At 42.3% G+C, this 23547-nt stretch overlaps 1 protein-coding gene across 2 annotated transcripts in view; it reads left to right on the top strand.

Annotated features, from left to right (window-relative positions):
• The first annotated feature begins 9242 nt into the window (after nt 1-9242).
• The window catches only part of LOC124265778 (polypeptide N-acetylgalactosaminyltransferase 13-like), a 97934-nt gene continuing 83629 nt past the window's right edge, over nt 9243-23547 (top strand). Inside the window, exon 1 of one of the 2 annotated variants that reach the window (XM_046700595.1) lies at nt 9243-9356. The gene's annotated coding sequence lies outside the window, so the exon portion shown is untranslated. The remainder of the gene's footprint in view (nt 9357-23547) is intronic. The other variant, XM_046700602.1, reaches the window with a different exon arrangement.

The raw sequence follows: 23547 nt of genomic DNA, 5'->3' as shown, positions 1-23547 counted from the left end.
GGAGTAAATCCAGGCGTGGATGGTAAGAAGCACCGACTGGTAATGGACAAATAGAAGACAGGGTAAATCCAGGCGTGGATGGTAAAGAAGCACCGACTGGTAATGGACAAATAGAAGACAGGAGTAAAATCCAGGCGTGGATGGTAAGAAGCACCGACTGGTAATGGACAAATAGAAGACAGGAGTAAATCCAGGCGTGGATGGTAAGAAGCAGCGACTGGTAATGGACAAATAGAAGACAGGAGTAAATCCAGGCGTGGATGGTAAGAAGCACCGACTGGTAATGGACAAATAGAAGACAGGGTAAAATCAGGCGTGGATGGTAGAAAGCACCGACTGGTAATGGACAAAATAGAAGACAGGAGTAAATCCAGGCGTGGATGGTAAGAAGCACCGACTGGTAATGGACAAATAGAAGACAGGAGTAAATCCAGGCGAAGATGGTAAGAAGCACCGACTGGTAATGGACAAATAGAAGACAGGAGTAAATCCAGGCGTGGATGGTAAGAAGCACCGACTGGTAATGGACAAATAGAAGACAGGGAGTAAATCAGGGCGTGGATGGTAAGAAGCACCGACTGGTAATGGACAAATAGAAGACAGGAGTAAATCAGGCGTGGTGGTAAGAAGCACCGACTGGTAATGGACAAAATAGAAGACAGGAGTAAATCCAGGCGTGGATAAGTAGAAGCACCGACTGGTAATGGACAAATAGAAGACAGGAGTAAATCCAGGCGTGGATGGTAAGAAGCACCGACTGGTAATGGACAAATAGAAGACAGGGGTAAATCAGGCGTGGATGGTAAGAAGCACCGACTGGTAATGGACAAATAGAAGACAGGGAGTAAATCCAGGCGTGGATGGTAAGAAGCACCGACTGGTAATGGACAAATAGAAGACAGGAGTAAATCAGGCGTGGATGGTAAGAAGCACCGACTGGTAATGGACAAATAGAAGACAGGAGTAAAATCCAGGCGTGGATGGTAAGAAGCACCGACTGGTAATGGACAAATAGAAGACAGGAGTAAATCCAGGCGTGGATGGTAAAGCACCGACTGGTAATGGACAAATAGAAGACAGGAGTAAATCCAGGCGTGGATGGTAAGAAGCACCGACTGGTAATGGACAAATAGAAGACAGGAGTAAAATCAGGCGTGGTAAAAGCCAGGCGTGGATGGTAAGAAATCACCGTGGATGGTAATGGACAAATAGAAGACAGGAGTAAATCCAGGCGTGGATGGAAGCACCGACTGGTAATGGACAAATAGAAGACAGGAAACAGCACCAATAAATCAGGCGTGGATGGTAAAGCACCGACTGGTAATGGACAAATAGAAGACAGGAGTAAATCCAGGCGTGGATGGTAGAAGCACCGACTGGTAATGGACAAATAGAAGACAGGAGTAAATCCAGGCGTGGATGGTAAAGCACCGGCTGGTAATGGACAAATAGAAGACAGGAGTAAAATCAGGCGTGGATGGTAAGAAGCACCGACTGGTAATGGACAAATAGAAGACAGGAGTAAATCCAGGCGTGGATGGTAAGAAGCACCGACTGGTAATGGACAAATAGAAGACAGGAGTAAATCCAGGCGTGGGTGGTAAGAAGCACCGACTGGTAATGGACAAATAGAAGACAGGAGTAAATCCAGGCGTGGATGGTAAGAAGCACCGACTGGTAATGGACAAATAGAAGACAGGAGTAAATCAGGCGTGGATGGTAAAACCGACCGACTGGTAATGGACAAATAGAAGACAGATAAATCAGGCGTGGATGGTAAAAGCACCGACTGGTAATGGACAAATAGAAGACAGGAGTAAATCCAGGCGTGGATGGTAAGAAGCACCGACTGGTAATGGACAAATAGAAGACAGGAGTAAAATCAGGCGTGGATGGTAAAAGACAGCACTGGTAATGGACAAATAGAAGACAGGAGTAAAATCAGGCGTGGATGGTAAGAAGCACCGACTGGTAATGGACAAATAGAAGACAGGAGTAAAATCCGGGCGTGGATGGTAAGAAGCCGACTGGTAATGGACAAATAGAAGACAGGAGTAAATCCAGGCGTGGAGGAAATGGAAGCACCGACTGGTAATGGACAAATAGAAGACAGGAGTAAATCCAGGCGTGGATGGTAAGAAGCACCGACTGGTAATGGACAAATAGAAGACAGGAGTAAATCCGGGCGTGGATGGTAAGAAGCACCTGCTGGTAATGGACAAATAGAAGACAGGAGTAAATCCAGGCGTGGATGGTAGAAGCACCGACTGGTAATGGACAAATAGAAGACAGGAGTAAATCAGGCGTGGATGGTAAGAAGCACCGACTGGTAATGGACAAATAGAAGACAGGAGTGGAGGGTGGATGGTAAAAGCACCGACTGGTAATGGACAAATAGAAGACAGGAGTAAATCCAGGCGTGGATGGTAAGAAGCACCGACTGGTAATGGACAAATAGAAGACAGGATGGAAATCCAGGCGTGGATGGTAAGAAGCACCGACTGGTAATGGACAAATAGAAGACAGGAGTAAATCCAGGCGTGGATGGTAAGAAGCACCGACTGGTAATGGACAAATAGAAGACAGGAGTAAATCCAGGCGTGGATGGTAAGAAGCACCGACTGGTAACGGACAAATAGAAGACAGGAGTAAATCCAGGAGGATGGTAATCCAGGCGTGGATGGTAAGACAGGAGTAAATCGACTGGTAATGGACAAATAGAAGACAGGAGTAAATCCAGGCGTGGATGGTAAGAAGCACCGACTGGTAATGGACAAATAGAAGACAGGAGTAAACCCAGGCGTGGATGGTAAGAAGCACCGACTGGTAATGGACAAATAGAAGACAGGAGTAAATCCAGGCGTGGATGGTAAGAAGCACCGACTGGTAATGGACAAATAGAAGACAGGAGTAAATCCAGGCGTGGATGGTAAGAAACACCGACTGGTAACGGACAAATAGAAGACAGGAGTAAATCCAGGCGTGGATGGTAAGAAGCACCGACTGGTAATGGACAAATAGAAGACAGGAGTAAATCCAGGCGTGGATGGTAAGAAGCACCGACTGGTAACGGACAAATAGAAGACAGGAGTAAATCCAGGCGTGGATGGTAAGAAGCACCGACTGGTAATGGACAGATAGAAGACAGGAGTAAATCCAGGCGTGGATGGAAAGAAGCAGTGACTGGGTATGGACAAGGGGAGGGCAAAGTGGGTATGGTTCTAATTGATGATAGTGAAGACACTGGAGCGAGCTAGAAGGATAGTAGTATTGATAAGTGAACCAATCAGTCCCAAGTGCTGGGTGTGTTTGTTCCCTGGTCACGGTTCATCCCTAGATGGCATCTCCTGATGTGTGTGGCCTCATGTTAACGCCAGTTGGTGTCGGTGGACAGGACTTTAGGTCCTTTCAACATGATGTTATGGTACTGGCAACTGCTTATGTGTTCGAAAATAGCGGATCTTGGTCGTGTTTGTGGACAAACATCTTATTTGACAACTTTCTTACTCCAGATTTTATTTCCATGTTTTGTCATCAATACACATAATTATAATGTTTGCTTTCTCTACTGTGCTTAGCAGTCCTTTGATTAGCAAAATCAACATTAAAAACTGACATCAATGGATGTACTGTCACTGACGGGGTCTCAGCACTAAATAAATATATATTCTAATTGAATTCTTTCATACAGTGCTAATACCCCGCCAGTGACACTTAATAAACTAGTGCTCAAAAGAAAGTATACAGTGTGTTTGACCAAATTTAAAAAGAAAACAAAAGCATATATAAATACACGTGTTTAATGTCAAAAGAACATTCAATTCTACAGCAAATGTACACAATTTCGTTTCATGCAAAGTCGAAAGTATTGTTTGACTCACACTGAAAGACACATGGTTTCATATCTTCTTTGAGAGGCATTTTAGAAGTTGTGAAGATGAAGAAAAACCAAGTGCTATGGATAGTCAACTTCTTATTGCAATGAGTGCGACGTTTCGGTGTAGGTACTTACTAATTTTGGGGTTCATACCATTACATTCAGCATATTGCATACCGTGAAACGGTTCTAGACATATTGACTTATACAATTTAAGCAAAACGGTAGCTGAAACGGCGATTTCTTATATGCGTTTGAACGATCACGTCACCTCGTGCAGACATTCCACCTTAGAAACTGTGCAATCAAACGTTCGAAATCCACACTGTCATTCATTGTCAAACCTTTTTATCTTCCGAGAACTCTTTAATAATACAAAACAACGTAAGCAAATGCAACTCTATTAACATGATACCTTCATCAACTTGGGTATCGAGGTTAGGTCAGCATAACCTGTATTTGGAATGCACTAGCCTCGTAGACGATACTCGCTTTAGACTAAACGAGAGGTTACCTTATAGACGTGTCGATGTTCTAAAACAGGTCGACACATGGACAATATCTACTTGTTGTGGTGCATGTGGAGATTGTTTATGGTACACTGGTATCAAAGTCGGAACATTTACACAAATCAACAAGCCTGTGTTTTCTGGAAAACGCCATCAAGTGTTTAATCAATAGTGAGTGTGGCCACCACTGGATTCATTACACGTCAAAACACGTCGACGCATTGATGACGTATGACGACGAATGACGTTAGGCGTGGTCCGTTGCCATTCCTGAAGGAGACATTGTTCCAGTTGTTGAGCAGTGACAGGCGGCAATGGTAGTCTTTTGATTTGTGGATCCAGGTAGTCCCATAAGTGTTCTATCGGATTCATGTCGGGAGAACATGCTGGCCACGGCAAAACAACGATGCCATGCAGAAAGTCGTTTGTCAGTCATGCTGTATGGGGCCTTGCGTTATCATATTAGTAGACAATACCACGTGGTTGTTGCTGTATAAATGGCAACACGACTGGTCGCAAACGTCATCCCTGTACCTTCGAGCATTCAGGTTGCCATGAATAATCACAAGTCTCGTTTTGAGACCGCCGAAGATCCCTCCCCACACCATCACGATCCGGGTCAAAACGGTAGGACTTGCTGAACGCAATTCGGCGCTAAACGTTCACCTACTCATCTGTAAACACTGCAAAACCTACTCTCGTCGGTGAACAATACACGCCGCCAACGTCGAATGCGCCTGGCCCATATCAGTCGACGACGTCCGTTTTGAAGAGTCAGATGCACTCCGCGGTAGGGTGGACATGCACGAACACCATATCCTCATAGTCGCCGTTACACTGTATGTCGACTGATCAATAAGGTGTCCTAGAGCGGTCGCTGTCGTTGAGGTCGCCGTTACAAAACGATTTCTCAGATGAATTGTCCGGATGTGGCGACCATCACCGGGCGTTGTCAAACGTGGTCGACCCATTCTAGCCCTGTCTGACTTATTGCCTGTTTGTCTTAGTCGTTGCATCAGTCTGATGACAATAAATCGGGTGCAGCTGAAGGTTCTGGCAATGACGGTGTGGTTAGCTCATTGTTGGGACATTCCGACAGCTTTATCTCTTTCGATTTGCATCAAACGTGGCATGCTTTTTTGTGCTCTTTTTACTACTGCGTTGCTCACGTGTTGCGTAGGCTGTTTATACCGTCAGTATGCACGTGTTACAACAGAAACAAATCGTTTTGGATTTATTGCGACGTTTAAGCGTTTCGTTAAAGGTCACATGCAACCAAAAAAATCAAACATAATTAAAACACAATTATCACTTCTTCATGACATATAATATGCATTGCTGATTATGAAAAAACAAATAAACAAAATTATAAGCGTATAATCGCAAATCAAAAGTGCAATATTTTGTACTTGGGTTTACCTCCCTCGAAACAAAGCAGCCGGGATACCGAACCCAGTCAGAGCGGGTGGGTGTGCACTCAAGTGTAACGGCTGGTTCATTAGCAGATGCCGCCTTCACGGCTCATTGTGTGTGTATATATAGAGATGTTGGGTTTTGTAAATACTAGTACATGCTCATTTTTTGTGTATAACATTTTGCAATCAACAGACATCATAACATGTCATGTGTTCAAGTATCACACCTGCCTGTCTGTGTACTTACATAATGTGACAGAGACCGAACTCGGGCCATAAATCAATGCGTTTTGTTTATGGTGTATAGCCTGATTGGTGTTAAGTTCAAATTGCATGTGGTCAGTGATCGCAGTTGTGTATTGAATATTGTCATTAGCAGACAGGCAGGCAGACACACAGGTGTCAATAAAACAAGACATTGAGTTTTGTCTGTGACAGCGACATATCTATATCACAGTTAGAAATTCTGTCAACGCTAAATAATGACATTGATTTTAAGTATCGAACTGAGAAAGTGACTCGGTAAGAAGAACGTGTGGTGAAATAGACAAATGAAATTATATTAACAGTTTATTTACTGTCATAACATATAAAAAGCTCGCGCCTGTGAGATATCAACAAAACATTATGAAAATAGCTCACACCAAAGCCTTCACCGAGTATTCACCAGACAGCCCGCTTCCAAGTTGCGCGAACCTATTTCACTGCGCACGTGCTATGAGCGCAGCCCAGCTGTTGAAACCCGTATTCCCCAGAAAAGTCTGGGGAAAATTAGTGAAACGTTTGAACTCCGATTTCGCGCGTTTTTTTTCATCGCGTTATTTTTCAACTTTATAAGTTGAATTTGCATTTTTGACGCTTTGTTTCGGTAAGTCCATACCGAAAGGTATCAGAATCTGCAAAGTTGTGTTTTACGTTGCATGTGACCTTTAACGTGTTTCGCCGTGTGTTCCCAGAAAGGATGCATGGATCTGTACGTATGGGGCATGGCTCTGTATGGTTTCATCACTTCATTTTATTTTTATGTGAATTTTATGTAATATTTAGCTGTGTATAGTTTCTTTTAAGCACTAGTTTACATTGATGCCTACAGTGCAGTACTCAGGTTCAACATTCTGAAACTTAAAGGTGTAGGTAACAAATCTATTTACATCGTGTATGTGTCCTGATGGACTTACGCAACACATGGGCTGATGGACCCTCGATGTTTCGGACGACAAAAAAAACAATTTAGAGTTATGTCCCTTCAATCGATTGGCATTCGCAAAACATCGGTAATTTCCGTACATAATACGTGAATCAATGTTATTCGAGATAAAGAATTACTACTACGAAGTACCAAATGGGTTCGGCATTCCCAACGGGGTACACAGAAACTGTTACTCGCTTGTAAGCTGGGTACATTGAAAATAATAGAAAAAAGCTCAGCCAATCAGAAAACGACATTTATGTGTAAGGCAAGATAAATATACATGTGTAGTGGTAACCTACAGAAGCAGATAGTCCCCCACACATATATACATGTTATTATTATTATAGGATATTTGTATAGCGCACATATCCAGGCAACTAGTGCATGCTCAAGGGCTGGTATTTGTTCCCTCGATCATTGGATGTCATTTTACATCAGCTATCGTTTATAATAAAGCTAATTTTAATTTCAAAATGGGCATTTAACAAGTTTCCTTTGTAATACAATATCGTCGCAGACTAATTTGCATAAAGTCATGGTCTGTTCCAAATATGTCGTTTTCGACTTAGAAAAAAACTGCGTTGCTCATTTCTGCACTAATCTCTCCTTAGTAAAGACCTTTTTCTACGTTTCCTAGCTCCCTACCACTGAGACTGTAGTTAGGCAGAACTTAGTTAACAGATATTTCACATTTCACATATTAACTACATAAATTGTAGATATAAATGCGTAAAAACAGGGTTTTTTAAAAATTTCCGACAGTACTTTAGTTATGAATAAGTCAAATGTGTTGGCGTGTATAGAGCAAAGTGGAAGGAGATTATTCAAAGGTTTTAAAGTTCGGCTCCAGAAAGGAGAACTACCACCAAATTCAGTCGAGGCCAAACTTGTTGCCATGGAAACGCAAAATATATATATTATTTTGAAATCCAAAACTACCAAAAGGCATCAGTTCACCACGATACCTATCTATGTGAGAAGTTTGGTGATTGGTTTTAAATTTCTGCTCCGGACAATAGCACCAGTACCAATTTCAGTCGAAGTCAAACTTATTGCCATGGAAACGCAAAAGAAATATGTTATACAGAAATCCAAAACTACCAAACGGTACCAGAACACCACCAGACCAATCTATGTGCTGAGCTTGGTGAAGAAATATTTAACGGTTTTAAAGTTCTACTCCGGAAAATAGCACCAACACCAAATTCAGTCGAAGTCAAACTTGTTGCCATGGAAACGCAAAAAGATATTTTATTCAGAAATCTCAAACTACCAAAAGGCACACCAATTCACCACCACACCTATCTATGTGAGAAGTTTGCTGAAGAAATAGTGAACGGTTTTAAAGTTCTGCTCCGGAAAAGACGAATGGGCACGGAAGGACGCAGTCCATTTGCGGGGGATAAAACATCTTATGTCATTTGGGGTTCAGGGGACGGAGGAGGTGGTATGGTCTCCTCATGACGTAATGGTGTGTGTACACACATAATAATTAAGGAGTATTTCATTAATTCGAGGGCGGTGGGGTAGCCTAGTGGTTAAAGCGTCCGCTCGTCACGCCGAAGACCCGGGTTCAATTCCCCACATGGGTACAATGTGTGAAGCCCATTTCTGGTGTCCCCCGCCGTGATATAGCTGGAATATTGTTAAAAGCGGCGTAAAACTGAACCCACTCATTCACTCACTCTCATTAATTCGATACATCGAGGAGTCTAACACACCGTGCATGGGCACCTCCTGGATACATAGCTACATGGTCATCTAACGGTACACTTGTTTGCATTCACAGACAGACGTGCTGTTGTATTTGCTGATGGTAGACGTGTAGAAAGAGCTACACTCCTTTAGGGTCTAAGTGAGAGGTTAGAGGATTAACAGTGAACACACTTGCCAGGACCCGCTCTATGTGGCAATTTTATACAAAAGTTTTATTGTTAAAGAAATTCTCAAGCATCTATCATGACCTGTTTTCACGTTATCAAAGCATAATGACTGGCCGTAGATCAAATATTGCCCATATATTCTATTTGCCCTCTTTCCTTCTGTACACACAGGTGGGGCGCTTGTCAGTCAAATCCTATCTTTACGAGTTGTCTCCCTTGTAATGTGGTGCTAACATTAACTTGGAATCTTATTGCCAGGAATCAAGAGCATTATGCTTAGAACACAGTGTAGAATAGATCACATCCATGTAGACACATGACACACAATGCTTACGAAAACTGTAATCCTGGCACGGCCCTGTTGACTTTAAGTGTTTTGAGGGGCCCTTCCCAGTTGTGTAGGTTATAAGCGACATCTATTTATCAAACTTCCGCTGGCGTTGAGACGTGGAGGGTGGAAGAGAGACCGCGGATCATTGGGTGGGTACTTCCTAAATAGTATATGTGCTGTGTTTGGTGTGGTGAACAGTCTATCAAACGACTGACACTGGCTTTGTTGCAGAAGTTAGTGATTCGACTTTGGCACGAAAGTATAGCGAGCACAATTCGGTTTTTCGTTATTGTGACAGAGATCGGGTTATCTCCGATGTATTGACGGTGCCGAAATTGCCTCGTTCAGGGTCTCGTGTTTGGCATCACAATGCAGAACTACACAATATTAACTTTGATTTAGTGTGTGTGCAGGTGAGATCGCGGGTTATAGGGGTGTTCAGTATAGCAGGTATTTCTGTTTGTGTTTTTTGAAGGAGTATATTTATCCTTTTATATGTATATTATGTGTTTTTGACGCTTAGAAACATTCGATGTCTTCTCTTTAATCATGTAAACAAGTGTAATACATCTCATTACTTTTAGAAGACAACAACAGTATCCGTATCAGTAAACCTCATTATAGTGTGAATTGTTTTTTGTTTTGTTTTAGTATAAGAATATGTGTTGTTTTCTCGATAATATCTGAGCAATGTCTCAGTTGTTAATGACCTCATTATCTTTAACACAAGCCATCATGTGGGTGTTTACAATGTCTGTGTGGCTCTAATTGCCTCGTCATAGAAAGAGTAAACGGGATAGTAGTTATCCTTTGTAAGTGCCCTTGTGTAGTGCCACACCCCTCTCAACTATGTAAATATCATAACCTGTGTTAATGCTTGTCTTTACCCAATACACCCTGTAGACAGATACTGTGGATGCAGTGTCATTATGTCCTCTCTAGACTGAACACAGTCATATCCAGTTTAGCAAACTTACCAGAGCATGTCTGTTTGTATGTGTTACTGCTGCCTGCTTGCTGTCACAGTGTCCAGTGACACTGACAGATACTGATACTTCTAAGTACATGGCTTGAGGTATGCTGTAGGATCTACCAAGGGAAGCAGTCTCAATAAACCCAGATCTTTGTCTTCGATCTGATGAACTTCTGATGGAAGTCGTGTGAAGAACAAATTTAAGTGAACAATGTGTTGTTCTTGCGCCAGTGAATCTGAGTGATATGATATCTTCAAACACAATTGGGTTCATATCAATCTCAACAAATCTAAATCCCAGCACTGTAGATAGGCTCTACATTACAATAAATAGGTAGACTGTGATGGCTATAATAAAACCAAGTGAGTAATTCGTGAGTTTCATTGGGTTAAAAGCAAAGAGTATGAAACCGTCATCTTGTCTGGATGCTTTGCTCACTTATACTGAGAGCTTTGAAGCCTCGTTGCTGATTTGGTTACTGTAAACGTACTTATTTTCGCGTGGTGCTATTTTCGCGGAATTGACAGTTTAGACTACATCGCGCGGTCAATTATTCGCACAATCAGTAATTGCCGGAACTGCCAGCTGTCTCTTTGGCCGCCACTAATAGCAGTGAAAACAAACAGAGTGGCTTAACCTGTTAGGCGGCGTTTATTGCTTACTCACAGGAAATCCCTATCTGTGCGATATACTAGTACACAGTAACCCGTTTACTCCCGGAAGAGATGAAAAACACATCAGTCTTATGTTCCGAATTCTGACGATCTGACGAATTAACTTATACTGTATATGAAGCTTTTTGTGATTTCAAACAAGCCGGGTTGTTGTGAATGAGATGATTGAGTGTTAGTGACTATTCGCTTCATGATGATACGTTTGTATCTAAATGAATAAATACTGCTGTATTATTTCTTTCCGAGTCGTTTCATGGTAATCTGTTTTGTATCAAACCATCTGTCATGTGACCAATTTCCATGGCGGCCACAACACACATTGCTGTTTTCGCTAATTCGGCGATGGGATTTGGCTCATTATTTAATTATTTTTTTGGAAATCCATTACAGCGACAGTTAAGTATGATTGTTTATGCTACTATCAGTCGTCATTTTAAGATTCCCGTAGATTTCTGTCTTCAAACTTGATGTGTTATGGTTTATTCGCGGTGTATAAATTTTCGCGATAAAATGTTTTGGCCGAAAAGCGCGAAAATAAAACCTGCGCGAAATATACTACGTTTACAGTATTTGAAAAATCACCTTCAGGGATTTACCTTGAGTCCTGTATTTCAGGGTCCCTGGGACTCTTTCTCTTAATTTTCAGGGGTCCTGGACTACAATATGGGGATCCAAGACACTAAAATATTATTATTAATACTATGTTGTAATATTGTTGTAATTCAGTTACTGCTATTGTACTGTGTATCGTGATCATCACATTGTTACTGACAGTAATTAATTTGCAAATGACATCATAACCCAGCTAATAGCAGACTCAGTGATAACTTATTGTTACTCAATCGAAATTTTTTGCATCCCTATGGACGGGCCTATAAATTTCGCTGCATCCGTCAATTTTTATGCATATAGGATGCAGGAATTTGCATCCCGTAAATCCCTGCACCCTAAATTAACTTAAGGACTTTTTCTCCAAGCAGGATGGTATCTTATCAGAGTAAAAGATTTGATTGCTATGAGATTGCCTAATCAAGATAGTGGCCGCCATATAGCTGGAATATTGCTGAGTGTGGCGTAAAACTACTCACTATCAAGATAGTGAAGATATGACAGATACAAAGCTGTTCCATTCTTCCCTAACCATCACAAACCCTGAGGATACTAATGAGGTCCCTTGAGCTACACATGCTGGGGGCTAAGAATGGTGGAGCAAGCTGTGATGAAGTGAACCCAATAAAGATTTAATCATGGTGATAGACATTACAAGCAAAATCAGTGAAGTGTGACCACCGCTACAGACATTCTGAATTTTATTAACTGAATTTCAACTTGTCTTAGGTACTAAGATTGAGAATTTTTGTTTCTCTCACACATTTCTTACGTAATTGTGCAGAAGCCAGTCAAGAATGATGTTAGCTAAGTTTTCAAACACATTACACAGTACTGGAAGTTGAACCTAGTACCAGATGTATATCAATACCACCAACCTACAGGATCATAGTCATTTTAATCGGGTTAACTGCATCTCTAAATGTGTAAACAACTGAGGCAGCAGGCTTGGGCAGATTGGAGTTCTTAGATTTGGCCGAAAGTTTGACTACAGCAGAACCTGGTTCTGAACAGGTCCATACTTGTTGATGATGTTGGGGATTTGTTGGTGAAGCTCAGTGACTTGACTGTGTGTGTAGTGGTGGGTGTTGATGGTGAAGCTCAGTGACTTGGCTGTGTGTGTAGTGGTGGGTGTTAATGGTGAAGCTCAGTGACTTGGCTGTGTGTGTAGTGGTGGGTGTTGATGGTGAAGCTCAGTGACTTGGCTGTGTGTGTAGTGGTGGGTGTTAATGGTGAATCTCAGTGACTTGGCTGTGTGTGTAGTGGTGGGTGTTGATGGTGAAGCTCAGTGACTTGGCTGTGTGTGTAGTGGTGGGTGTTGATGGTGAAGCTCAGTGACTTGGCTGTGTGTGTAGTGGTGGGTGTTGATGGTGAATCTCAGTGACTTGGCTGTGTGTGTAGTGGTGGGTGTTGATGGTGAAGCTCAGTGACTTGGCTGTGTGTGTAGTGGTGGGTGTTGATGGTGAAGCTCAGTTGGCTGTGTGTGTAGTGGTGGGTGCTGATGGTGAAGCCCAGTGACTTGGCTGGTGAAGTGGTGGCTCTGTGACTTGGCTGTGTGTGGTGGTGGGTGTTGATGGTGAAGCTCAGTGACTTGGCTGTGTGTGTGTAGTGGTGGGTGTTGATGGTGAAGCTCAGTGACTTGGCTGTGTGTGTAGTGGTGGGTGTTGATGGTGAAGCTCAGTGACTTGGCTGTGTGTGTAGTGGTGGGTGTTGATGGTGAAGCTCAGTGACTTGGCTGTGTGTGTAGTGGTGGTGCTGATGGTGAAGCCCAGTGACCTGGCTGGCGTGCAGTGGTGGGTGTTGATGGTGAAGCCCAGTGACTTGGCTGTGTGTGTAGTGGTGGGTGTGATGGTGAAGCTCAGTGACTTGGCTGTGTGTGTGTGGTGGGTGTTGATGGTGAAGCTCAGTGACTTGGCTGTGTGTGTAGTGGTGGGTGTTGATGGTGAAGCTCAGTGACTTGGCTGTGTGTGTAGTGGTGGGTGTTGATGGTGAAGCTCAGTGACTTGGCTGTGTGTGTAGTGGTGGGTGTTGATGGTGAAGCTCAGTGACTTGGCTGTGTGTGTAGTGGTGGGTGTTGATGGTGAAGCTCAGTGACTTGGCTTGGCTGTGTGTGTAGTGGTGGGTGTTGATGGTGAAGCTCAGTGACTTGGCTGTGTGTGTAGTGGTGGGTGTTGATGGTGAAGCTCAGTGACTTGGCTGTGTGTGTGTAGTGGTGGGTGTTGATGGTGAAGCTCAGTGACTTGGCTGTGTGTGTAGTGGTGGGTGTTGATGGTGAAGCTCAGTGACTTGGCTGTGTGTGTAGTGGTGGGTGTTGATGGTGAAGCTCAGTGACTTGGCTGTGTGTGTAGTGGTGGGTGTGGTGTTGAAGCCCAGCGACTTGGCTGTAGTGTGTGGTAGTGATTGGGTGAAGCTCAGTGACTTGGCTGTGTGTGTAGTGGTGGGTGTTGATGGTGAAGCTCAGTGACTTGGCTGTGTGTGTGTAGTGGTGGTGTGTGGTGGGTGTTGATGGTGAAGCTCAGTGACTTGGCTGTGTGTGTAGTGGTGGGTGTTGATGGTGAAGCTCAGTGACTTGGCTGTGTGTGTAGTGGTGGGTGTTGATGGTGAAGCTCAGTGACTTGGCTGTGTGTGTAGTGGTGGGTGTTGATGGTGAAGCTCAGTGACTCAGCTACCCCCGGTCCCCACCAACATATACTAAGCAGCAAAAGAAACGTTAGTTTTGGAATTTTTAGTCGCAGAAACGGATAACTGTAAACTCATTTAATGTTTTGATTGTATATTTTTGACAACATCTCCATCTTTATCTAAGCAAAGACATTCCTTCCCAAACTCAGAATGGAACCCAGGAAATGGTATCAAAAATGCAACCTGATCTCGGAGATCGTATGGTGTTCTCCATGGTTTTTCATGCTGCACGTGCTGTTCACGAGGACCAGCCCTATAAAATTCACCCCCAAACCTGGTTGAATCAATCACATTACAACATCAGCAGGATGCCGCGACTCACGACAGCTCAGAGGAACCAGGCGCTAGGAAGACGTGAAGCTGGCCACACTGCACAAGCCGTTGCCAATCACTTCCATGTCAACGTCCTGACCATCTACAGGCTGCAGCAACGTTTCTGGACCACCAACACCAGAAATGATCGCCCCTGTACTAGCAGACCAAGGGTGACCACAAGGCGACAAGACCGCCATGTTGTGCGACAACATGTACAGAATTTCTTCATGCAGGCATCCGAAACAGGATGCCAAACAGTGGGAACACACGGAAGACCAATCATTATTGATACAGTATGACGATGTCTTAACAGCGGGAACCTCCATTGCCGTAGACCTTACCGTGGACCTATCCTCACCCCTCGTCATCTGCGTGAACGTGTACAGTTTGCCCTACAACACCAAAACTGGCGATACAGGCAATAGAGAACTGTTCTGTTCACAGATGAGAGTCGGGAGTGCGTATCAACTGCAGATGGCAGAACAAGAATATGGTGACGACGTGGCCAGCGTTATTCAGATCAATGTGTTATGGAAAGAGACTCATGGGGAGGTACAAGCATCATGGTATGGGGTGAAATAGGCCTGAACCAGAGAGTGGGTCCCGTAGTGTTCCAGAACCTTGGTCCAGGGAGAGAACAGTGTCACCATTATGCAGTGGCCAGCCCTTAGTCCTGATTTAAACCCAATTCAAACCCATCTTTGGGATGAAATTCAGAGGAGATTGAATAATGTCATACCAAAGCCAAACACAGCTAATTTATTGCGCCAGGCCTTTCTCAGAGTGTGGTTCCAGGTGCCAATGGCCTTCATCAATCGATTCGTGCACTCCATGCATAGATGCTGTGCTGAAGTTGTTGCCCCTCGTGGTGGTCACACTAGATACTGAAGTCAAGTACAGTCAAATTCCGATGAGTCGAATGCCGATGTCTCGAATATTATGCATAACACGAAGTACCTGTCGGTCCCGACCATTCCCTGCTATTGTTGTCATCATTTGATTTCCAGTTACACGAATTCGTCTCATAAATACACACGATGACTCGAAATGGAAATTTGGTCCCGTGAGATTCAAACAATAGTAATCTTGTATACATAAGCCGAAGTCAGTCAATGAGAAGTTAATTGGTGTTGCTAACTGATCCAATTAACAAACCAGCGCGGCTCGCACCTTTCCGCTAATGTCGGGTGAGTTCAAAAGGCAGATTAGTGATTTTACGGAAACGGAAGAATTAGCACATGACATTGAGTTAACTCAATCAAATCAGTTCGCGCTATATAGCAGCTTTCATTTGGTTATAACTATTCATGATCTGTATATCATGCATGGCGGAGTTACAATGTTCCCAGCAATCTGGAGGGATAAACAGATCGGAAACATCAACTCCAAAACGTAGCGCATTCTAAAAGTGCACACTATTGACAAGAAGTTTGCAGCGATCACTGCAGTGGAGGCAGGTACCAAATCCAAGAGTGAAATTGCGAGAGAGTTTGAAATTCAGCCTAACACTCTTTCTACTTGGTTGAAAATTGCAGATAAGATTAAAGAATCCATGTTACAGTCAGGTGCAAAACGTCGTAGGTTAAAGGAGGCTAAGTTTCCTGAACTTGAGGAAGCACTACTCAAATGGTTTAAGATAGCTCGGGACCAAAATGTCCCAATTAATGGTCCATGTCTATGCCGAAAAGCAATAGAACTAGCAACGCAACTTGGTATAACAGATTTTGTTGCCAGTACCGGATGGCTGAATCGGTTTAAAGAGAGAAATGACATTCTTTTCAAAGCTGTTTGTGGGGAATCAAAATCTGTAGATACCTATGTCTCGAATACATCGATAAGCCGAATCTTTTACTTGGTCCCCAGCGATTCGACTCATCGGGATTAGACTGTATCTGAATGGACTGCAAACGTTCACGTAATGTCTGCTGAGTTATTCATTGATATGTCAAGATATTGTACACAAAAATTGTTTTTGATCCGCTTATTATGTCCATTTCTGTAATGATTTGATTACAATGCCTAGCCAAATTTGAATTGGTATTGACGTTTTGTTTGCTGCTGAGTATAGATATGGTCATTTAATGGACACTAGTAGGCTGGATGGCCAGGCTCTGAGTATAGATATGGTCATTTAATGGACACTAGTAGGCTGGATGGCCAGGCTCTGAGTATAGATATGGTCATTTAATGGACACTAGTAGGCTGGATGGCCAGGCTCTGATTATAGATATGGTCATTTAATGGACACTAGTAGGCTGGATGGCCAGGCTCTGAGTATAGATATGGTCATTTAATGGACACTAGTAGGCTGGATGGCCAGGCTGTGAGTATAGATATGGTCATTTAATGGACACTAGTAGGCTGGATGGCCAGGCTCTGAGTATAGATATGGTCATTTAATGGACACTAGTAGGCTGGAAGGCCAGGCTCTGAGTATAGATATGGTCATTTAATGGACACTAGTAGGCTGGATGGCCAGGCTCTGTGAGTTGGTTTATACCAGATCAACATCCCCCTTGCTCATAATATCAATCATTGTTCCTGACTCCAGGGTGCTGTTGTACAAAGCAGTCTCAGAACTAAGGTGATTGTAACTCCCATAGCTTACCCAGGATATCACCCAGAGGCTGCAAGATTGCTGTTTGTTCTTTTGATACTATTGTTGATAATCTGCAATATTAGTGTTGGTTCCCTCCTTACTTATGTTGACAATCTGCAATATTGCTGTTGGTTCCCTCGTTAATAATGTTGACAATCTGCAATATTGCTGTTGGTTCCCTCGTTAATAATGTTGATAATCTGCAATATTGCTGTTGTTCCCTCATTAATAACGTTGGCAATCAGCAATATTGCTGTTGGTTCCCTCGTAAATAATGTTGACAGTCTGCAATATTCCTGTTGTTCCCTCATTAATAATGTTGACAATCAGCAGTATTGCTGTTGGTTCCCTCATTAATAATGTTGACACTCAGCAACATGGCTGTTGGTTCCCTCGTTAATAATGTTGATAATCTGCAATATTGCTGTTGGTTCCCTCGTTAATAATGTTGACAATCAGCAGTATTGCTGTTGGTTCCCTCATTAATAATGTTGACACTCAGCAACATTGCTGTTGGTTCCCTCGTTAATAATGTTGATAATCTGCAATATTGCTGTTGGTTCCCTCGTTAATAATGTTGACAATCTGCAATATTGCTGTTTTTTCCCTTGTTAATAATGTTGACAATCTGCAATATGCTGTTGGTTGCCTCGTTAATAATGTTGATAATCACCAATATTGCTGTTGGTTCCCTTGTTAATAATGTTGACAATCAGCAATATTCCTGTTGTTCCCTCGTTAATAATGTTGACAGTCTGCAATATTGCTGTTGGTTCCCTCGTTAATAATGTTGACAGTCTGCAATATTGCTGTTGGTTCCATCGTTAATAATGTTGACAATCTGCAATGTTACTGTTGGTTCCCTCGTTAATAATGTTGACACTCAGCAATATTGCTGTTGGTTCCCTCGTTAATAATGTTGACAATCCGCAATATTGCTGTTGGTTCCCTCGTTAATAATGTTGACAATCTGCAATATTGCTGTTGGTTCCCTCGTTAATAATGTTGACAGTCTGCAATATTGCTGTTGGTTCCCCCCTTACTTATGTTGACAATCTGTAATATTGCTGTTGGTTCCCTCCTTACTAATGTTGACAATCTGTAATACTGCTGTTGGTTCCCTCCTTACTAATGTTGACAATCTGTAATACTGCTGTTGGTTCCCTCCTTACTAATGTTGACAATCTGCAATACTGCTGTTGGTTCCCTCCTTACTAATGTTGACAATCTGCAATACTGCTGTTGGTTCCCTCCTTACTAATGTTGACAATCTGCAATACTGCTGTTGGTTCCCTCCTTACTAATGTTGACAATCTGCAATACTGCTGTTGGTTCCCTCCTTACTAATGTTGACAATCTGCAATACTGCTGTTGGTTCCCTCCTTACTAATGTTGACATTCTGCAATACTGCTGTTGGTTCCCTCCTTACTAATGTTGACAATCTGCAATACTGCTGTTGGTTCCTTCCTTACTAATCATTCTGCAATACTGCTGTTGGTTCCCTCCTTACTAATGTTGACAATCTGCAATACTGCTTTTGGTTCCCTCCTTACTAATGTTGACAATCTGTAATACTGCTGTTGTCTCCCTCCTTACTAATGTTGACAATCTGTAATACTGCTGTTGTCTCCCTCCTTACTAATGTTGACATTCTGCAATACTGCTGTTGGTTCCCTCCTTACTAATGTTGACAATCTGTAATACTGCTGTTGGTTCCCTCCTTACTAATGTTGACAATCTGCAATACTGCTGTTGGTTCCCTCTTTACTAATGTTGGTTCTGCAATACTGCTGTTGGTTCCCTCCTTACTAATGTTGACAATCTGTAATACTGCTGTTGGTTCCCTCCTTACTAATGTTGACAATCTGTCATATTGCTGTTGGTTCCCTCCTTACTAATGTTGACAATCTGTCATATTGCTGTTGGTTCCCTCCTTACTAATGTTGACAATCTCCAATACTGCTGTTGGTTCCCTCCTTACTAATGTTGACAATCTGCAATACTGCTGTTGGTTCCCTTGTTAATAATGTTGACAATCAGCAATACTGCTGTTGTTTAGACTTGTTTTGAGTGGTATTATTTAATTGCTCCATAAAATTAAATAATGTAAAACTAAGCATTCTTCCTTTTTGTTCATCCGGTTGTCAGTGAAGGAAACGGGATCAAATATAAATTATGATTGGTCAATATCCAAAGCATCTTATAGAATACATGCTGAATACCATGCTGAATACATGGGGTCAACATGCTGAATACATGGGGTCAACATGCTGAATACATGGGGTCAACATGCTGAATACATGGCATGGGGTCAACATGCTGAATACATGGCATGGGGTCAACATGCTGAATACATGGGGTCAACTTGCTGAATACATGGGGTCAACATGCTGAATACATGGGGTCAACATGCTGAATACATGGCATGGGGTCAACATGCTGAATACATGGCATGGGGTCAACATGCTGAATACATGGCATGGGGTCAACTTGCTGAATACATGGGGTAAACTTGCTGAATACATGGGGTCAACATGCTGAATACATGGGGTCAACATGCTGAATACATGGCATGGGGTCAACATGCTGAATACATGGGGTCAACATGCTGAATACATGGGGTCAACATGCTGAATACATGGGGTCAACATGCTGAATACATGGGGTCAACATGCTGAATACATGGCATGGGGTCAACATGCTGAATACATGGGGTCAACATGCTGAATACATGGGGTCAACATGCTGAATACATGGCATGGGGTCAACATGCTGAATACATGGGGTCAACATGCTGAATACATGGGGTCAACATGCTGAATACATGGCATGGGGTCAACATGGAATACATGGCATGGTCAACATGCTGAATACATGGGGGGTCAACATGCTGAATACATGGCATGGGTCAACATGCTGAATACATGGGGTCAACATGCTGAATACATGGGGGGTCAACATGCTGAATACATGGCATGGGGTCAACATGCTGAATACATGGGGTCAACATGCTGAATACATGGCATGGGGTCAACATGCTGAATACATGGCATGGGGTCAACATGCTGAATACATGGCATGGGGTCAACATGCTGAATACATGGCATGGGGTCAACATGCTGAATACATGGGGGGTCAACATGCTGAATACATGGGGTCAACATGCTGAATACATGGGGTCAACATGCTGAATTCATGGCATGGGGTCAACATGCTGAATACATGGCATTGTGTCAACATGCTGAATACATGGCATGGGGTCAACATGCTGAATACATGGGGTCAACATGCTGAATACATGGGGTCAACATGCTGAATACATGGGGTCAACATGCTGAATACATGGGGTCAACATGCTGAATACATGGCATGGGGTCAACATGCTGAATACATGGGGTCAACATGCTGAATACATGGCATGGGGTCAACATGCTGAATACATGGGGTCAACATGCTGAATACATGGCATGGGGTCAACATGCTGAATACATGGGGTCAACATGCTGAATACATGGGGTCAACATGCTGAATACATGGGGTCAACATGCTGAATACATGGGGTCAACATGCTGAATACATGGCATGTCAACATGCTGAATACATGGCATGGGGTCAACATGCTGAATACATGGGGTCAACATGCTGAATACACTGTGACCAGCTGGCGTCCTGGATACCTGTGTTATACAATATCTGAAGTCATAATGGGAGTGCCAATGATCTGAAGCTACTTTTCTCCCTTCTGTCTGCCAAATCATTGACTTAAAGACAAGAAATAACAATGGTCCAAACAAGTCACATTTTCATTATCATATTTTCACAGCATTTTTGAACTGGTCTGAGATTTAGTGAAATATTTGAGACATACAACATAGATTACTTATTCTGATGGATAAGATGGGATGTCAGAAGTTCTATGAAGCTGTCAAACTCACATATATTAAATGTCATTAATGATGAAGACTTTTTCTTACATTTAGGCCATACTTTTTTTATTACTTGGTTTATGGATCCACCAACCGTAATGTTTTCTAAAGTGAAAAAGAACCCAACCAATTTTTCCTTTTTGTAAAAGCCGCCAACTAACTAATTTAAAAATCTACTTTATTGAAATCAACTTTCCTTTACGAATTTAGCTTAAAACAAGATTTAAAATATTTAAACAAATAAAGTCTCTGAATTCACGTTACCGAGTGAAAATGCTGAAACGAAACAATAGGTAAAGGGAGGCTACTCTTTCTTTTGACTGACATCTAGAAAACAATCTGAAATAGCACTTTTTTATTATCCTTTTTTTACCTCCTACAGACAGGAATATTGCTGTAAATGTCTGTAATAGTGTAAACCAAGTAATAAAAAAAGTGTGGAACACTGCATATTACTGGTAATTTGTTTTCAATGCTCTCCTATTTCTAGACAGGGCAGAACTAGATTGCTGAGTCAGCTCTTGTTGAAGGGATGGTGATCAATTATAACCTGCACACAAGACAAGGTTTATGCAAGCTCATGTGTTGCCCGTTCACTGTGCAAATCATGCATGTGCTATATATGCGATTTGACTATGTTGAAGTAGTCAGATGGTGACAACAGATGTAAGTCTACTCAAGGGAAACATTACCATCTTTGTTTCTGGTATTCACTCACCACTGAGGTTTTAAAACTTCACCTTTTGCAAGTAGCGATATTGACAATGGAATAATAACAATATACTTAAAAATTCACATCGCTCACTATGCATCATTTTCAATTAGACAATGGGGAGACTGACTTGTATTGTTTGTGTAATGCTTCTGTACTGGTGCTTGTTCTCCCAGTCGAACACACAAACAAAGTGACATGAAACCCAGGGCCGATTCTGTAACAAACAGAATGTAGTGACAAGGTGTGTAGAAGCAGTGGAAAGTTCTATGGATATACAACTTCTTTATTTTTTATATGAGCAATGTTTCGGTGTGTCCACTCACATTGTTATCCAGCAAGTGGCAGTAGCTAGGTGTTAGTAGTCACACCGAAACGTCTCTCACAATAATACAGTCCCCACTGGATTCCGCGGTTGCGGAATATTTTGCAAAATTCACCTTCGAGTGCAGAATGTCACATAAGCCGCGGAAAAGCAATGTTCATGCGGAAAATGTGCAGAATTTGCATTTCCTCGTCGCAGAATTCATAAAATTTCATGCAGAATTTTGAATAACAGTTGACTTGTTTACAAATCATCCAAACTTCGAACATGTCATTCAGCGAACCCCATTCAGCCAGAAAAACCAGGTGTTACTAAAAGTTGGGTAGGCATTTTTTAAACGTATATAATGTACATCATAATCATTTATGCTAGTCATGTGAAATCTAATAATTTGAATCTGAACTATGGCACAATACAGAATTATATGCCTGAAATTAGAGTACGAACAATTGGTATTATTAAAACACATGGCAACAAGCGTTATATTAACAATCATATTCCTTGTGCCAGTACATGCACCGTTCCAGTTAATACCGCTTGTCTGCTAAGTTGCCGGTCGATAATTGTGGTCACTGTCATGGATAAATTTTTAAACAAGCGAGGTCTTCCTAGTCAAACGGGATCTAAACTTGGAAATGTGTCTGCTAACGAGCGATGTCAGATGTCGAGCGATCTTTATGAAGATGGTGGAAAGCTCTTTTGCAAAGTTTGTAATGTCGTCATCGATCACACACGGAAAAGTACTGTCAAAGATCACCTACTTAAATAGAAAAAACATCTCGCAAGGAAAGCTGAAGGTACAGATGGACGTAAATCAAAGAAACATAAAACGATTGACACGTCTCTCCATTCCAAAACTATTGCTGAAAAGGAACGTATTGAAATATGTCATGCATGGGTGAAAATGTGTACTGCCTGTAATATCCTGTTGTCTAAAACTGACCATCCAGCGGTTCGTGAGTTTTTGAATAAATGAGTTCTAAATGGTGGAGGCATTCCAGGTGGAAACAGACTTCAGGATACCTATCTCATTGACATGTACATTGGTGAAAAAGCACAGTTAAAAGAAAAACTGAAAGAAAGACCAGTGGCTGTAATATTTGATGAACTTGGCGATGAAGAAGGAAGATTTGTTTTGAATATACTTTTGGCACCGCTGGACGAGTTACATGATGGAAAGATGTGACCAATTTCTGGTTTTCTGTACAGGACAGAGTTCCTCGCTTAGCAAAACTTGCTAGGCGATACATGAATGCTGTTACAAATTCAGCTGATGCAGAGCGAAGCTTTTCCCTCTATAATCTTGTATTGACAGGACGAAGAAGATCCCTGAAAACAGACTCAAAGCATTGGTATTTCTTTACTACAATCAGAGACTCAAGTATGACAAGTTCATTCAATAGACAATGGCAGATATTCCCAATATTCTTCCGGAAGATCCAGACCGTCCCATAGTTGCAGCTCCACTTCCTGCTCTCCCAGAACTCCCATAGCTGACTGAATTGACTTAATATTAACGTAAC

This window comes from Haliotis rubra, unplaced genomic scaffold (assembly GCF_003918875.1).
Source record: "Haliotis rubra isolate DU_JTF1 unplaced genomic scaffold, ASM391887v1 Scf1217, whole genome shotgun sequence".
In the NCBI taxonomy this organism is placed as follows: Eukaryota; Metazoa; Mollusca; class Gastropoda; order Lepetellida; family Haliotidae; genus Haliotis; species Haliotis rubra.
The sequence above is the reverse complement of the archived record's forward strand: the minus strand, read 5'-3'. Positions and strand labels throughout refer to the sequence as shown.